Genomic DNA, 14746 nt, shown 5'->3' with positions numbered 1-14746 from the left:
GTTAAAATGGATGGATGGCTAGACAGACCCCCTGAATTTATCATCTGAAATCTTTTTATTCCTTTATTCCACTGCTTTCAGGCATTTCTGTGCATCCAAATTTATATATAGATATCGAAACACTCATGTCTTTACAATTTGTTAATATCTTCATAATCTCCAATAATGTTACACCCCAGTGCTTTCATTTGAACCCCAAGTGTCATTGTCTTTGAAAAAGCACAGAGTATAATGCATCTATTTTGCAAAAATAAATAATTACAAGTGTTTCAAGACTTTCAAAAAGGTACCCTGTTTTTCCCTTCGTTGTATCGTACAAACAGAGATAATATAATTATCTGAGGAACAATTGTCAATAAGCAGAGAAGTTATTAAAATATTAATGCAAGACATGGAAGCAGCTGGTGTTGTTCCCAAATTAGGAACAATATTTTAAAATTACTTCACAATTCTTCTTGCACTTCAGATTGTTACAAACTATCAGAATATAAAGAAAGTCAGAAAATGGAAAACCTCAGCTTATAAAACTGCTATTTTTTAACCACAAACCACTGGATCAATTTCAAGGGTTTTGCACTTGATTTTTATTTAATCATAAAACACTGCAGAGATGCAAAGAAATAATCATTATAACAGTGTGCAAATACTATGTGTCCAAGCTATAGACGTCTCTGAAGCAATACTTTAAGAAACTCCTGCATAGCTGTGGGGTGCACAGTCCACATTTCACAGTGACAGCACAAAGACCCACACAGCTGGATTTGGATATTTAACATTCTTTCAGTAAAAATTAAACCCTGCATGAGTCCATGAATATCTGCCATTAATCATATGAAAGCCTCTGCTGTAGCACCCTGTCATCCATTCATCCAAGAGACGAAACCAAGACACTGCCTCTATTAGATAATTATTAGATAATCATTTTTGAAAAATAATCTTTAACATCTGAGTAATTTCAGATTTTACACGGTCAGGTGTATCAGAGTTTGACTCAGAAAAATAAACTTTAACAGAAAACGTATTTTAAATAAATTTCAAACGAGCCATCATGATAAAGGGAATGTGTGCAGTTTTGGTGCTCCATAAGTGTTAAACAGCGTGGCTGACTCTTTGTATCTACTATTGCCTCCACAGTCTGAGTCCACACAGGTAATGAGCCATTATGACCAATTATGGAGTCCACTGCCAGCTCGCGCTTTTTTGAGGTTATGTCAAAAGATTTCTTGGAAATAAACACGGACTATTTGTTTAGGCAGTCTGTGTCAGTGGGCTCAGTCAGTGGTCACATTGTCTTATTACAATGAACACATGCAGTGTAGTTTATCTTGAGTCAATCCAGCCTTCTACCTGCAAGGAATCTTTAGTGCAGTATGTAATCTGCTTCTGAAAATAGCTCCCAGCAAGAAGAATTTGTTCTTTCAGCTCTAATCCGTGAAAAAAAGACAAAAAAAAACTTGGTTGTTCTGTTCATTGTCACCGCTCTGATGTCAGGTGTACGTGATTGGAGGATTTGGGGTTGGGTTCTCTGCTCATTCATCACTGCAGATTTTAGTTAGATTTGTTTGTCCGTGGGAACTGTGGGAACCTTAAATTACATTTTGGATGTAAACAAAAAGAAGAGCGTGAAGGGGTGTGAAGAAAAACAGATTTTAAACTTTCTTTTTTTACCTGGACTCTGGTGCCATCCTGTGGCTGCTATGAAACAAAAGTGAAGTAATGGAAATAAAAATGTTCTCAGTTTTCCTTGTTTGCCAAACTTCTCTCTAAAAACCAAGTCTGGTCCCTGTGTTTTTCTTACAGTCTCTACAGTGTGAGATAATAAAAGGAGGATGTTGAAGGCAGCAGCGCTCCACCTGCACTATACACACTATACAATTTTTCATAACAGATGAGTTTTGTTTTTTGGCTTTTTTTGGGGGGGGGGGGGTCTTTTTTTATTCCCACCTATGCTTCTATTTTCTATATTAAAAAAAAACAACTGGAGTTATGCAGGTTTACTGTGATGAAAACTCCAGACTCACAGTGAAACATCGTGCTGTGTAACACTATACACCAGTGTAAAGTTCAGGAAAGTTTCTTCATGGTTCAGAGGCTGCTCGGCAGCGGATGATTTAAAGATGTGTGTGAAATGGGCTGTTGTGATTGGTCAGAAAATGTGAAGACGGTTGCCTTTTTATAAAGAGTAGCCTTTCCTTTTTGCCAGCGGTCGTGGCCGCTAAAGAGCGTTTCCCTGAGCCTTAAAACTGCAAATCCGGCACTGCGCTGTCACGCTGATGGCCCGGGAGACACCGTTGGTGAGTTGAAAACTATTGCCTGGATGCCGAAACTCCCAGTAGCCAGGAGAATGCCAGGAGGGGTTTGTTCATATGAAATAGAAAAAAAATACAAAGCATTAAACCATGTTAAAAACACAACAGCCTTTATAAATGCAGTTTGGACCACTTTGCAGTTATTTATTTGTAAAAAATGTTTGGAATCATGTATGATTTTCGTTCCACTTCTCACGTGTACACCACTTTGTGTTGGTCTTTCACGTGGAATTCCAATAAAATTGATTCATGTTTGTGGCTGTAATGTGACAAAATGTGAGAAAGGTCAAGGGGGCCGAATACTTTTGCAAACCACTGTAAAATAGAACAAAATACAAAGCATTAAAAAATGTTAAAAACACAGCAGTCTTTATAAATGTAGTTTGGACCCAGAAGCAAGTTTCATCAGGTCATCACTTAAAGACTGGATATCCCACCTGCTGTGGAGTTTTAATGCAGTACAGGTGTTATTATTAAACTCCTGTCACATTCTGACCGTTAAAATGAATAACATTCATGTAAGAAATAAAATTGTTTCAAGTAAACTGTATATGGTGTTAAATAGGCCTAAACTACTGTACTTTAATGTCGGCAATAAGGGCGGTACTTCAAGAGCCATATATTTTATGAGGTGGTACTCATTGTGATATATAGAGGACAGCAGGAGCAGAACAGACACACAGCAACAACCAACAACAACCCTGCAAGTGGACCTATTTTGGGGGGACTTGTGTATCATGTAAAGCACTGTGCAATGCTCTATGTGACAAATATTAAAAAATAAATTTCATTCAATCATTCAACAAATATTTTGTTCTCTATGAATGCCCAGCAGCCCTGAAACCCTCTGAACTCTAATGTTCACAACCCAATAAATCGATAGACTTTGAGGAGCATGAATTAGACTGGATAAGAATTTTTATGGAACTTCTTTTATCCTGGACCTGGAAGAACCCTTGACCCCAAGCAAGCTCATGCCATCCCCCTGTACCCAGCTCCACTTGTTTGTGAAACAAAGCTGTGTCCCATTGGTTCTCCTGTTTGGTCTACCTTAGTAATTTGGACATCCTCAACAAAACGAACAGTAAGTATGGAGAATTCAAGTCCATGTCAAGTTCTTGTCAACGGGAAGAGAAAAAGTGTCTCATCAGTTTGATACCTGCTACGTGAAGGTGTTAGAAAAGATTTGCATCAATAAGATTTCTTTTTCTGGTCTATTATGGTTACTTGTGAGTTTAGACTATTCAGACATCTATGAGGGCTGTGATAAGAGAAGGAGAAGGTTTTAGAGATGTTAAGTTTGCCTATACTTTCACATTTTAAAACACTCTAAACACAGTTACTCCTGCTACAGAACCTGCTGCCTTCTGGTGGTGTCTAATAATCTTAGGCCCCCTCCTCGATTCAGAGATGGTCTTTCCCTTTTCACGTAAATGGCCTCCTTGACTCCGCGCTCAAACCAGCGTTCCTCCCTGTCCAGGATGTGTACATCCTCATCATTGAAAGAGTGTCCTCTGGCCTGTAGGTGTAAATAAACTGCAGAGTCCTGGCCTGATGAGGTTGCTCTTCTGTGTTGTGCCATCCGCTTCGCCAGAGGTTGTTTGGTTTCCCCGATGTATAAATCCTGGCAATCCTCCTGGCACTTAACAGCGTACACTATGTTACTCTGTTTGTGTCGGGGGACCCGATCCTTAGGGTGGACTAATTTTTGGTGCAGCATGTTTTGGGGTTTAAAAGCCACAGAGACCCGGTGTTTAGAAAAAATGTGTCTCAACTGCTCCGATACTCCTGACACATATGGGATCACTACAGGTTTTCGCTTGGGCAGCGGTTGTCCTTCTCTCCTGGATCGGCTGGAGCTTTCTTTAGGTGCCTTTCCCGCTTTGACAAAAGTCCAGCTGGGATAACCACATTTACTCAGGGCCTTCTTGATGTGCTGTTCTTCTGCCTCCCTGGTCGCTGTGTCAGTGGGGATGGTGTTCGCTCTGTGTTGTAGCGTCCTGATGACACCCAGTTTGTGCTCCAGTGGATGATGAGAGTCAAACCTTAGATACTGATCCGTATGTGTAGGTTTACGGTACACGTCAGCTTTTAGATGTCCCCTATTGCTGATGGAAATCTCACAGTCTAAGAAGGCTAACCTGCCACTTTTCATATCCTCCCTGGTGAATTTGATGTGTCTCCTTATCTTTCCTCATTTGGTGCATTTTCCATTGTTATACCTCTCTGACCTGTCTTCACCATGTGATGTTTTTGTGTAATGTATGTATGGTTGGAGGGTAAGATGGCGCCCCCCTTGCGTGCAATAGGTCGGCAGCCTTAACATGAAATTTCCCCTTGTGGGACTAATAAAGGTATATCAATCAATCAATCAATCAGTCAACTAGGGAAGCAGATGCCATTTCGGTTGCCATCATCACTATTTATAGTGATGATGGTCCACACTTTGTAAATGAAGTGATTGGATTAATGGCACAGCATCTAGGGATAACACTAAAACATCATTGTTCATATCACCCACAAAGTGCAGGGTTGGTAGAGAGAACTAACGGCACAGTAAAGCTAAGACTTAGGAAGTCAATGGAAGAGACAGGCAGGACATGGTTAGACTGTATAGAACTAGTTAAGATGTACATGAGGATTACTCCAACAGAGAACAGTCTGACTCTTTGAGATTATATATGGTAGAGTATTTAGAGTTTTAGTCTTCTGTAGTGATGATAGAAAAGCAGAAGAGAGAGCACATTAGCAGATTGGATGCTCAAAATGTTTAAAAGTAAAGAAGTCATGAGAACAAATGATCTGCCAGATGATTCTGTTTCTCTGCAGGAGCAGAGTCTGAAGTCTGGAGATTGGATGTTGATAAGGCCATGGAGAGGAAGTGCTCCGTTCTTACTGCAGGTTTTCATAGAAAGTATAGAGAATAACACCCTCCCTCCTACTCTTACTCAGGGTCTCATAACACTTATTCCAAAGCCAAACAAAGACTTACTTCTTATTGATAATTGGAGACCCATCTGTCTGCTCAATAATGACTATGAGATTATGGCTTTAGTACTTGATAACAGAATTAAAGCAGGGCTATAGAGTGTGACCAAATTGGTCGCAAATGCGACCAAATTAGCAGATTGGACGCAAGTTGTTGTGTGACAAAAAACAATATTTGGTCGCATCTGTGCGACCAACTGTTCGGGTAACAAAAAAATAAAAAATCTGCAACCTTCCGTGTGGTCAACAACAGACACACATTATGCCCTATCGTGGACTAAACCAATCAGAGATAGTAAGGGGCGGGACCTTTCTGATTGGCCGTGGTCCAGTTGAAAGTGCAGGTGGAAGAGGGAGGTGAGTAGCTTGAATAAAGCGATATCGATTCATTAAATCCTGAATTGACTTTTAAATATAACTGTGTTTTGCCAGAAACGGCAGATTCTCAGATTAAAGCTCACAAAACTATTTCAACAACCACCAAACAGCAAATGAGAGCAGGTACACGGATTCCACACAAAGACGTAAACACAGAGCGGACCCGACGCATCAGAATCAGCTTTGTCTTTCTCGGCTTTCTCACCCGACGGCCCGAACACGGACACGCTGTCGGAGCTCACCGATTCTGATGCGTCGGGTCCACGCTGTGTTTATGTCTTTTTGCGCTGATTCTGAGCTGCAGGTTTTGTCTCTCTCCAACCAAAATTCACTGAGCCAGCAGCAAAAGAAGCAGCAAACTGAGCTTCACGTTTGATCAATGTCATCATGCGTTTTGCTGTTTTGCTTCCACGACTATTAAAATCACACTTCATGCACAGCTAGCTCTCTCTCTCTCTCTCTCTCTCTGTACTTCAAGAACAGTTTCCCGTGTCAAATCTCTGTTTTCTGCATTATTCATCCGCTTATTACCCACCAGTCTACCGTTGTTTACAGCGCTGTCGGCCGCTGTCTTTTTCTTTTCTTTTTTTCACTTAAATGGTTCAATACTGAAGAAATTTAAACTTTATATGCAGAACATTGCAGAATATTTTTAAGGTTATCTGCTATAAAAACGTCAGGCCAGAAAAATCTCCTTCATGTTTTCATGTTCACAATTCTGATGAAGTCTCACATGTATCAGTACTGATAAATGATCAGAATTATAATATTTCTGACTGTCTGAGGAAAACTGAATCGAATCAGGACTTTGAGAACCGGAATCGAATGGATTATAGAAATCAGTGATGATACTCAGCCCTAGTGAGCAACCTAGGCACGACAGAAGTGGATGTAGCTGTAATAAGAAAAGAACTATTGATAACTTTTTTGTTAAGTTAAGGCCTGATCCGTCTGAAATTCATAGCCAGCTCTGACACGGTGTCATCAATCTTTGAATGCTGAAAAAGCACAGTGTATCCAGAAAAACACATTATATGCTGCAATAAATGCACTGCCCAAGAGTCCCCTCTCCCACTGCCTTTCAGCAGCAGGCAGCAGCAAACAGGTCGTCAGAGGCCGAGATGATGATTAAGTTTAACATTTTCTACAATATTGACAAAGCACTTTAAGCACAAGATTGTTAGTTAATAACTTAGAAATGAATATTTTCTGTATGGACTGCAATTCCCCCCCCCCAAAGAAGTGCACATGTAAAACTGCGGTGTTAAACGATGCGGTTGAAAAATTTGTGTGCGCCTAACTTTTGTGGCGGTACGCCTTACTTTAAAAAGTTAGTCTAGAGCCCTGTAAAGAGTTCTTGGACACAATTATCGATGAGACATAATCAGGCTTACAAGGAATCACCATAGCTGATAAGGAGCTCATCATCAGCCAGCTAGCTGATGACACCACTCTTCTTGAAGAATGCAAATCAAATCCGTCCAGGCCTTAGTGTTATTAGTGATTTCTCTGAGGCATCTGGTTTATGTCTAAATCTAAAAAATGTGAATTACTAGCAATTAAAGGCTGCTCTGCAAATACTATGTGTAACATTTCTGTTACACAAGAAGTCACATACCCAGGACTGTTAATATCCAAAGAAGACCAAAAGTCAAGATGCTCGTCAAACTTTAAAAAAAAACCAGGTACGTTCTAAATGAAACGTCAGACGTCACTAATCACGTGACTCTGGCCAAGCGAATCAAGTCTCGACACAGTGCTTCTGAAGCAGTTGATCTTTCTGACACACGCACCGGAGCGTCAGCTTCAAGCGGACCATCACTACCTCTCACATCTAAAGGTAAGTGCCAAGGTAACTTTGAACTGAGTTCAGTCAATCTCGAGTTTTTCGAAGTTTTCTGACTGAAGTTTTCTGTTGCTCTCTGTGAGAGAAGACCGTTAAAGGCGAGGCTCTCCAGAGTGTAGCAAAACAGGAAACAGCAGCTGTGTGTGTGTAAGTGTGCAAACGAATAGATTAGAAGTGCAAGTGAGCCACGAGTATAGAAAGGTCAAGTTTCGTGAGTTGTTTTTCTCACCACTGATCACGCGCTCAACACTCTACACATACTTGCATCACACGCGTGCTCTCAAGCATCAGCAGTAGCGGTTTTAGATACGGGCGACACGGGCGGTTGCCCGGGCGGCATCGTGATGGGGGGCGGCATCACGGGCATCGGCAAAAAAAAAAAAAAAAAAAAAAAAAAAAAAAAAAAAAAAAAAAAATGCCTGTACTCATGCTGCCCCGACGGCAGCCAGGGCATATTGGGAATGTCGTAGGCACCGATCGGTTTCTATCGCCCATTTGCTGGGAGTAAGGGCGCCCTCCGTTTGCGAGGTGGGCCTGCTGCTTGCTGTACAGGGAGGAGAGGGCGGGGCGGCGGGGATTCTCTGGCTGGCTGGAGCAGCGTCTAATAGCCAACTCGCAAAATAAAATAAAAACAAACCAACAAACACGAAGACACCAGACATTATGATACAGACTTATAATTTGCACCGATGTTTTTTTTAAAAAGTGAGCGCGAGAGCCCTCGGTGCGCCTGCTCGCTGCTGAAGTCAAAATAAACTTTATTGTCATCTCCGCTACATACAGTCCAGTATATAGAGAGACGAGACGACGAGGCTTCAGTTACAGCAGTGCAAGTAAACGAACAATAAATATAAGAAGAGTAAGAAAATAAATATACATTTTAGGACCAGGGGTAAAGGGATCAATAACAATTTAAAATTTATAATTTACACTTTGATGATTTAAAGTCTCACACATAACCCGTGGAAAGGGGAGGGGGACATGCTGTTTCCAAATAGAGCACATTTCATTCATAATGTTGTAAATCCAAGCCCAAGGAGTGTTCGCCCAGGGCGCCAAACAGGCTAGGACCGCCACTGAGCATCAATATGTACAATTCTGGGCGTCACGTGAGTTGCAGGTGTTACCATATACAGAGGTGGGTCGAGTATCCAAAAATTGTACTCAAGTAAGAGTATCATTACTTTAAAATATTATTACTCAAGTAAAAGTAAAAAGTAGTCGTCAAAAAAGTTACTCGAGTAAGAGTAAAAAAGTACTTGGTGAAAAGGCTACTCAAGTAAGAGTATCTAGTGAGTAACTGTTTGAAATGTCCGATTTATTTTATAAATAAATGCTATCAGACAATCAAAAATAAATAAATATACAAATTTTAGTATTTTCAAAAGGAATATATGTAAAAAGATCCACAAAATAAGGCACAACAATTCTAATTTCAAGATTTCAGTTTTTCACAACGTAAAGCTTTTTCAAGCAAAACCCACAGTGAATATATTCGCATTTACAGCAGCCTCAGAGAAAACATTAGAACGAGGCAACTTCAACATAACAGACTGCAGCTGATGCGCCAGAATGTCATACTAGGGGTGGTTCTTTTAAATACAAGGAGGGATTAAGTAAATCAGAAACAAATGACAAAGAGATGCAACAGGTATAATCAGGAAAAGTTTATTCCCAAGGCAGGCAGCAGGAATAAAAAAAACAAAAAAAAACACATCTGTGCTAAAATTCCATAAGAATAGACATTCTAACAAAACTTATTCTGTATACTAAAATACCCTGAAGTATAGACAGTGGATTAACACAATGTAATATGTAAAAATGTAAAAACTACACTCACAAATAAACACTGAAATCAGAGTAAAACTAATTATAAAAGACAAATACAAATTTCCACTATGTGGATGTTCATATGTGTATGGCTCACTTTACCATAAATTGTTTCTTCAGTGAAATGGTGGTTCAGCTTCAGCTGAAAGATTAATTGCCTCTGTTTTCAGTTTTGTTCAAAAAAGAATGACTTCATATAGGGAAAAATATATATCACATATGCAGGACACCTTAAACTAATTTTTAAATTAAGCAGCAAGGCAGAACAAAGTCGGGGCTGTATCAAGACACAGGGACTAAACCCCAATTCAACCAGACCCAGAACTGATCTGGAATTAAAACAGGACTACAACAGTTCAAAATCAGGACTACTTAGGATTTAACCAGGACAGAACTAGAACCAGAACTAGATGATAGTAGCACTAAAAACCATCATAGACCTGCACTACACTTATTTTTTAATTCTACCAAAGTCCACTATTTAGATTCAGAAAAGTTTATATAATTATTTAGCCTTGTTGTGCAAACAAGCCTGCATAACTTAATAAATATAGAATTTGAAAAATAACAAACCTAAAAAGAAACACTAGGTACGAGATACATGAGTTCCTGTGATACGGTGATACTTTTGGTAAACAACCATTTGACTAACATGTGTGTCTCACCTGCTCTTGTTCCTCTCTCTCCCTCTTTGTGCTGACATTCATCAAATATACAGTGGAAACCAGATATTTATAAACTCTTCAGATAAAAACACAAACATTTTTAATTGTAACATCAAATCAGACAGCAGTTTGCTCTCAAGGTTCTTGCTGTGAAGCTGTGACCGTTTGGCAGTGAACAGGAGTCCTGCATGACTAAAAAGTCTCTCACAGGCTGCAGATGCAGGAAGAGCTGTATTGACTTTGATCGACAGCTTCTTGATCTGAGGAAAGCCATGCAATAGATCCACACCTCCAGTGAATGGACATGAAAGGTACCTCTCCAGTTCCTCTGCTTCTGGCTTTCCTGACCCCATGGATCCATCATCTTCGTCGGTTAGGCTGCTGTTTGTCCTGGCCTCATCCAGCTCTGTGTCTAGGTGATGTCTCATGAAGTGGAGACCTGTGGAAAGACGTAAGGTTTTCAAAAGAATTAGGTCTGGTCATCATAGTGCTGTATACACTGCCAAGCTGCAGATGTTTGTTTGGAGCTAGCCTCCAAAAGCTGCCCATACACTGTGCGATTTTTGGCCCATTTTGAGACGATTTTTCAGTCGCGCAACAGTTTTGGGGATCGGCAGTGTTTTGCCTTAATCGTGTGTGCATCGTGTAGTATACATGGGGTAACAAAAAGCAGCTAACACCTCACGACCAGCTCCCAATCATCAATCATATTGTCGCATGATAATCAAACCAGTTTGAAATCCACGACTACAACAACCAAGAGTTGAATGGACATTGCTGCTCAATCACAGCTGCTTGGTCAATGTTTTTCATTAGTAATTTAGCAGAGTTGATGTGTGTCTGAGTGAGTGAAAGACAGAGAGAGGGAGAGCAAGTGACAGATTTTGTATGATAAGCTTCATGTTATGGACGCACAGTTTGAGTACTCAGGTTGCATCAGAGCATCAGGCCGTATAGTGTGAGACCCTGCATCGTGACCTATGAACTTCTAACCTCTGCGATTTAATTGTACAGTTTGAGCAGGAGCGGAATAACGTGACTGAAAAAACTCGCACAGTGTTTGCCCAGCTTAATGTGGACTGTTTAAACTAAACAAGCTGCTGTTTCACATAATAAACCCTGTCAGCCGCAGTATTGCCTTCTGTTTTAACAGTTAAAGCAGTAGAGACGAGCTGTTTGCATGTGCGTGGAACTCTAGCGCTGTGGCGTGTCCAGCGGGGTGGCCTGGGGGGGCACAGGCCACCCCCCCAACCAGACTGGCCACCCCAGGTGCCACCCCGAAGCCAAAACAATAAAATCCAATGAAATATCAAATGTACAATCATGTTTTCACAGTGAAGCTCACATATCCGAGTGTAAGTGAATGCAGCATCGGCTTCTGCGCTATGAGCATCACGTTAGCAAAGGTAGGAGAGCCAAGCACGAAAGAGGCACCGCAGAAAACAGTTTTTCGGCGAAAGATTAACCGTTTAACATAGCTGGACTGGCCATCGAGCATGGCGGAGCTTCCACAGCGGCCAGGAGGTGGATGAGGGAAGTGTAGGCAGGAGGAGGAGAGACCCGAGGCAGCCGCCAGTCCGAGTGTCAGGTGAACTGAACTTCAGGTAAGAAGTTATGAGCTGCAGTCTATCTGGGTCAGATATAAACCAAGTTTAGGTGGAGTTTATTTTCGTTGTGCTGACTTTTTACAGTCAGTTACAATAACTCTTACTGCGTACTAGCTAGCATGACGGGGTTTCTATACAGCTGGGTGGGTGCTGTGATGTTACTGATGGTGAACTTTATTTTATTCATAAGGTTAGTTTGTAGAGTTGCCAACGGCTCCTTAAAAAATGGAATGGTCCCTCATTCAGAGAAAATATTACAGGTTTTGTATTGAGCTGAGAAGAGACGCAGTTTGTCCTGTACTTAAGCTAGAATGAAAAAGACACAAAGCTGGAGTTATTCTGTGTCTTTGCTGCACAGCTGCCTCTTCTTCTCTCATTCTCTCCCCCTCCCTCTCCTGTTGCTACTTCAATCATTAAATTGATAAATGATCAGCTGATCGGCTTTTCTCTTGTTTGTTTATCGCCCACTTTGCACCAGAAAGAGGAAACCAGCAGATGTCAGCACCTTTCAGCTTGATCAGCTGTTGTTAGAATTTATTTAATATTAATTTCTAGTATCAGCTGATGTTTGCTGGAGCCACAGCTGTAAAGGCTGCTGGTCATGATGGGTTTGGTTATCTGGTGAGAGGGAAACATGAAGATGAAACCAGGAGATGTCCTTACTGAATCATCAGAGCTGAACAGGTGATGGAGAAACAGGTTTACCTTTTAGGTGACATGAATGAGTTGAAGGGAAGTTATGAACTGTTTCTGAGAGACAAATAACACCAGGATCCTTTTCTAAGTAGCTGACAGCTGGTAACTGTGCAGGGGCGGGTCTAGCAAAGTTATGCCAGTGGGGGGCAGGTAGGGCATTAACAGGGAAAGGGGGGCACAAAGAAATACTTTTCTTACTTATTCTCATTTAAAATATCTCGCTTTTATTAAATAATTATCTGAATCTTGCGAACAAAGATTTTATCTGACGTAAAATTGATAGAAATCATACATAAACCAACAAGACAGTGTACATCACTGTCACAACACCGTTTGTTTTCAATCAAAGGCTTTATGGCTTTAATACCTGGTGGGCCGGTCTCTGGTCAAAATGCCCGATTTTTTGTCCCAGTCCAGCCCTGCAGGTTAATACTGGCAGTGTCACCATGCCAGCTGACTGTATTTCATCATCAGCCAGTGTTGTTCTTTATACATCAATATTACCAAAGTTTACCATAAGGCAGCATAGAAAGTATTTACTTGCTTTCAGGTTTCATTCAAATGTTAGTCTTTTCATTTGTTTCCCCACTTTTTTCCTATTTCAAAATCAAACACCAGTTTGTGAGAAGATTATCTTCTTTTTTTAATTGGCAGATAAAATTTTGCATTGACTAATTTGCCAATTGTATGTTAAAAATGTTTGTATTTTAATATTCAAAAATGTTTTTGCCCAAAACATATGTGCCCTATATGTCAGTAAAAATACTATGCAAATATTGCTGTCCTTGAATGCTGAGTAAACACTGACAAAGCGCTGATTGTATCTCTTGTACTTTATCAACACAGTATCTAAAAACTTTGCACCGTAGTGGTTAAAACCTCATTCTAATAAGCGTCAAAAGCAAATTCAGTTATTAGGTTTACAGGGTTATTGAATGATGGTTAACTGTTGGTAGAATTTTTTTTGTAACATTATCTGCCAATTACATCTGCCACCCTTCTCCAAATCTGTGCCCCTACCTGGCCCCCCCAACAAAAATTTTCTAGACACGCCACTGCTCTAGCGTCATTAACCAGGCTAGCTGTTAGCTTATAGCTCACGCTAGCTAACCAGCGAGCAGTTAAAAAGACAGCCGAAGCTGCACAAAACACCCACAAACTTATCTCACTACAACGTAGGGCCGGAAATATGACTCGCAGCTCGAGCTCGACACAGCTGCTGTAACATAAGACTGACATCCAGCTAACCACAGCTAAAAAGATATTTAGAGAAAACTTACCGTTTCATCAGGTTAAACGAGTTGAGTTGTTTCACGCTGGTTTGTTTTGGCTCTCACTGAAGACATAGCTGTTCTTTTGTGCTGCTTTTAAGCGAAACATTCTTTGTATGTGAGGCCAAAGGTGTTCGTCCTCTTCAGCTCTAGCGTAGACTCTGCCATCACATTTCTTCTTTCCGTGTGTCCGCTACTTTGAAACGCTTGGGCCGCTCCGCCCGCCACGGTTTCAAACTGGTCATGTGACTGTATGGCCACGTCTCATTGGTAAAAAAGTTACTGGAAACTCCACTGACGGCATGTTATCTAATGTGTTAAACTAATTATTTTTTTTAAAGTAACGAGTCGAATTTTGCAAATGTAGCGGAGTAAAAGTACCGTTTCTTCTTCATAAATGTACTCAAGTAAAAGTAAAAAGTATCGTGCAAAAAAGGTACTTAAAAAGTACATTTTTTTTCAAAAACTTACTCAAGTAAATGTAACGGAGTAAATGTAGCTCGTTACTACCCACCTCTGACCATATAACGGAAATCTCCATTGTTCTGTAGCAGTGGTTCTCAAACGTTTCACAATGAGTTTCACCCTTACGAGCGACATCAAAGCACAGTAGAGGTAGTATATGAAAAAAAACAAAACACCCAGCACGCCCCTGCGGGCGGTTTATCCTTCAAGCTCGGGTCCTCTACCAGAGGCCTGGGAGCTTGAGGGTCCTGCGCAGTATCTTAGCTGTTCCCAGGACTGCGCTCTTCTGGACAGAGATCTCCGATGTTGTTCCCGGGATCTGCTGGAGCCACTCGCCTTGCTTGGGAGTCACCGCACCTAGTGCTCCGATTACCACGGGGACCACCGTTACCTTCACCCTCCACATCCTCTCGAGCTCTTCTCTGAGCCCTTGGTATTTCTCCAGCTTCTCGTGTTCCTTCTTCCTGATATTGCTGTCATTCGGAACCGCTACATCGATCACTACAGCCGTCTTCTTCTGTTTGTCTACCACCACTATGTCCGGTTGGTTAGCCACCACCATTTTGTCCGTCTGCATCTGGAAGTCCCACAGGATCTTAGCTCGGTCATTCTCCATCACCCTTGGGGGCATCTCCCATTTTGACCTTGGGACTTCCAGGTTATACTCGGCACAGATGTTCCTGTACACTAT

General features: G+C 41.1%; 1 long non-coding RNA gene across 1 annotated transcript; it reads right to left on the bottom strand.

Annotated features, from left to right (window-relative positions):
• Positions 1 to 9173: 9173 nt before the first annotated feature.
• Positions 9174 to 14193, bottom strand: LOC112845560 (uncharacterized). The gene is made up of 2 exons (XR_003218402.1): positions 13600 to 14193; positions 9174 to 10455 (listed from the first exon to the last, which is right to left on the bottom strand). It is a non-coding gene; the product is annotated as an uncharacterized LOC112845560 (long non-coding RNA).
• Between the last annotated feature and the right edge of the window lie 553 nt (positions 14194 to 14746).

Source organism: Oreochromis niloticus, unplaced genomic scaffold (assembly GCF_001858045.2).
Source record: "Oreochromis niloticus isolate F11D_XX unplaced genomic scaffold, O_niloticus_UMD_NMBU tig00007879_pilon, whole genome shotgun sequence".
Lineage (NCBI taxonomy): Eukaryota > Metazoa > Chordata > Actinopteri > Cichliformes > Cichlidae > Oreochromis > Oreochromis niloticus.
This window is presented reverse-complemented; position numbering and strand designations above follow the sequence as displayed.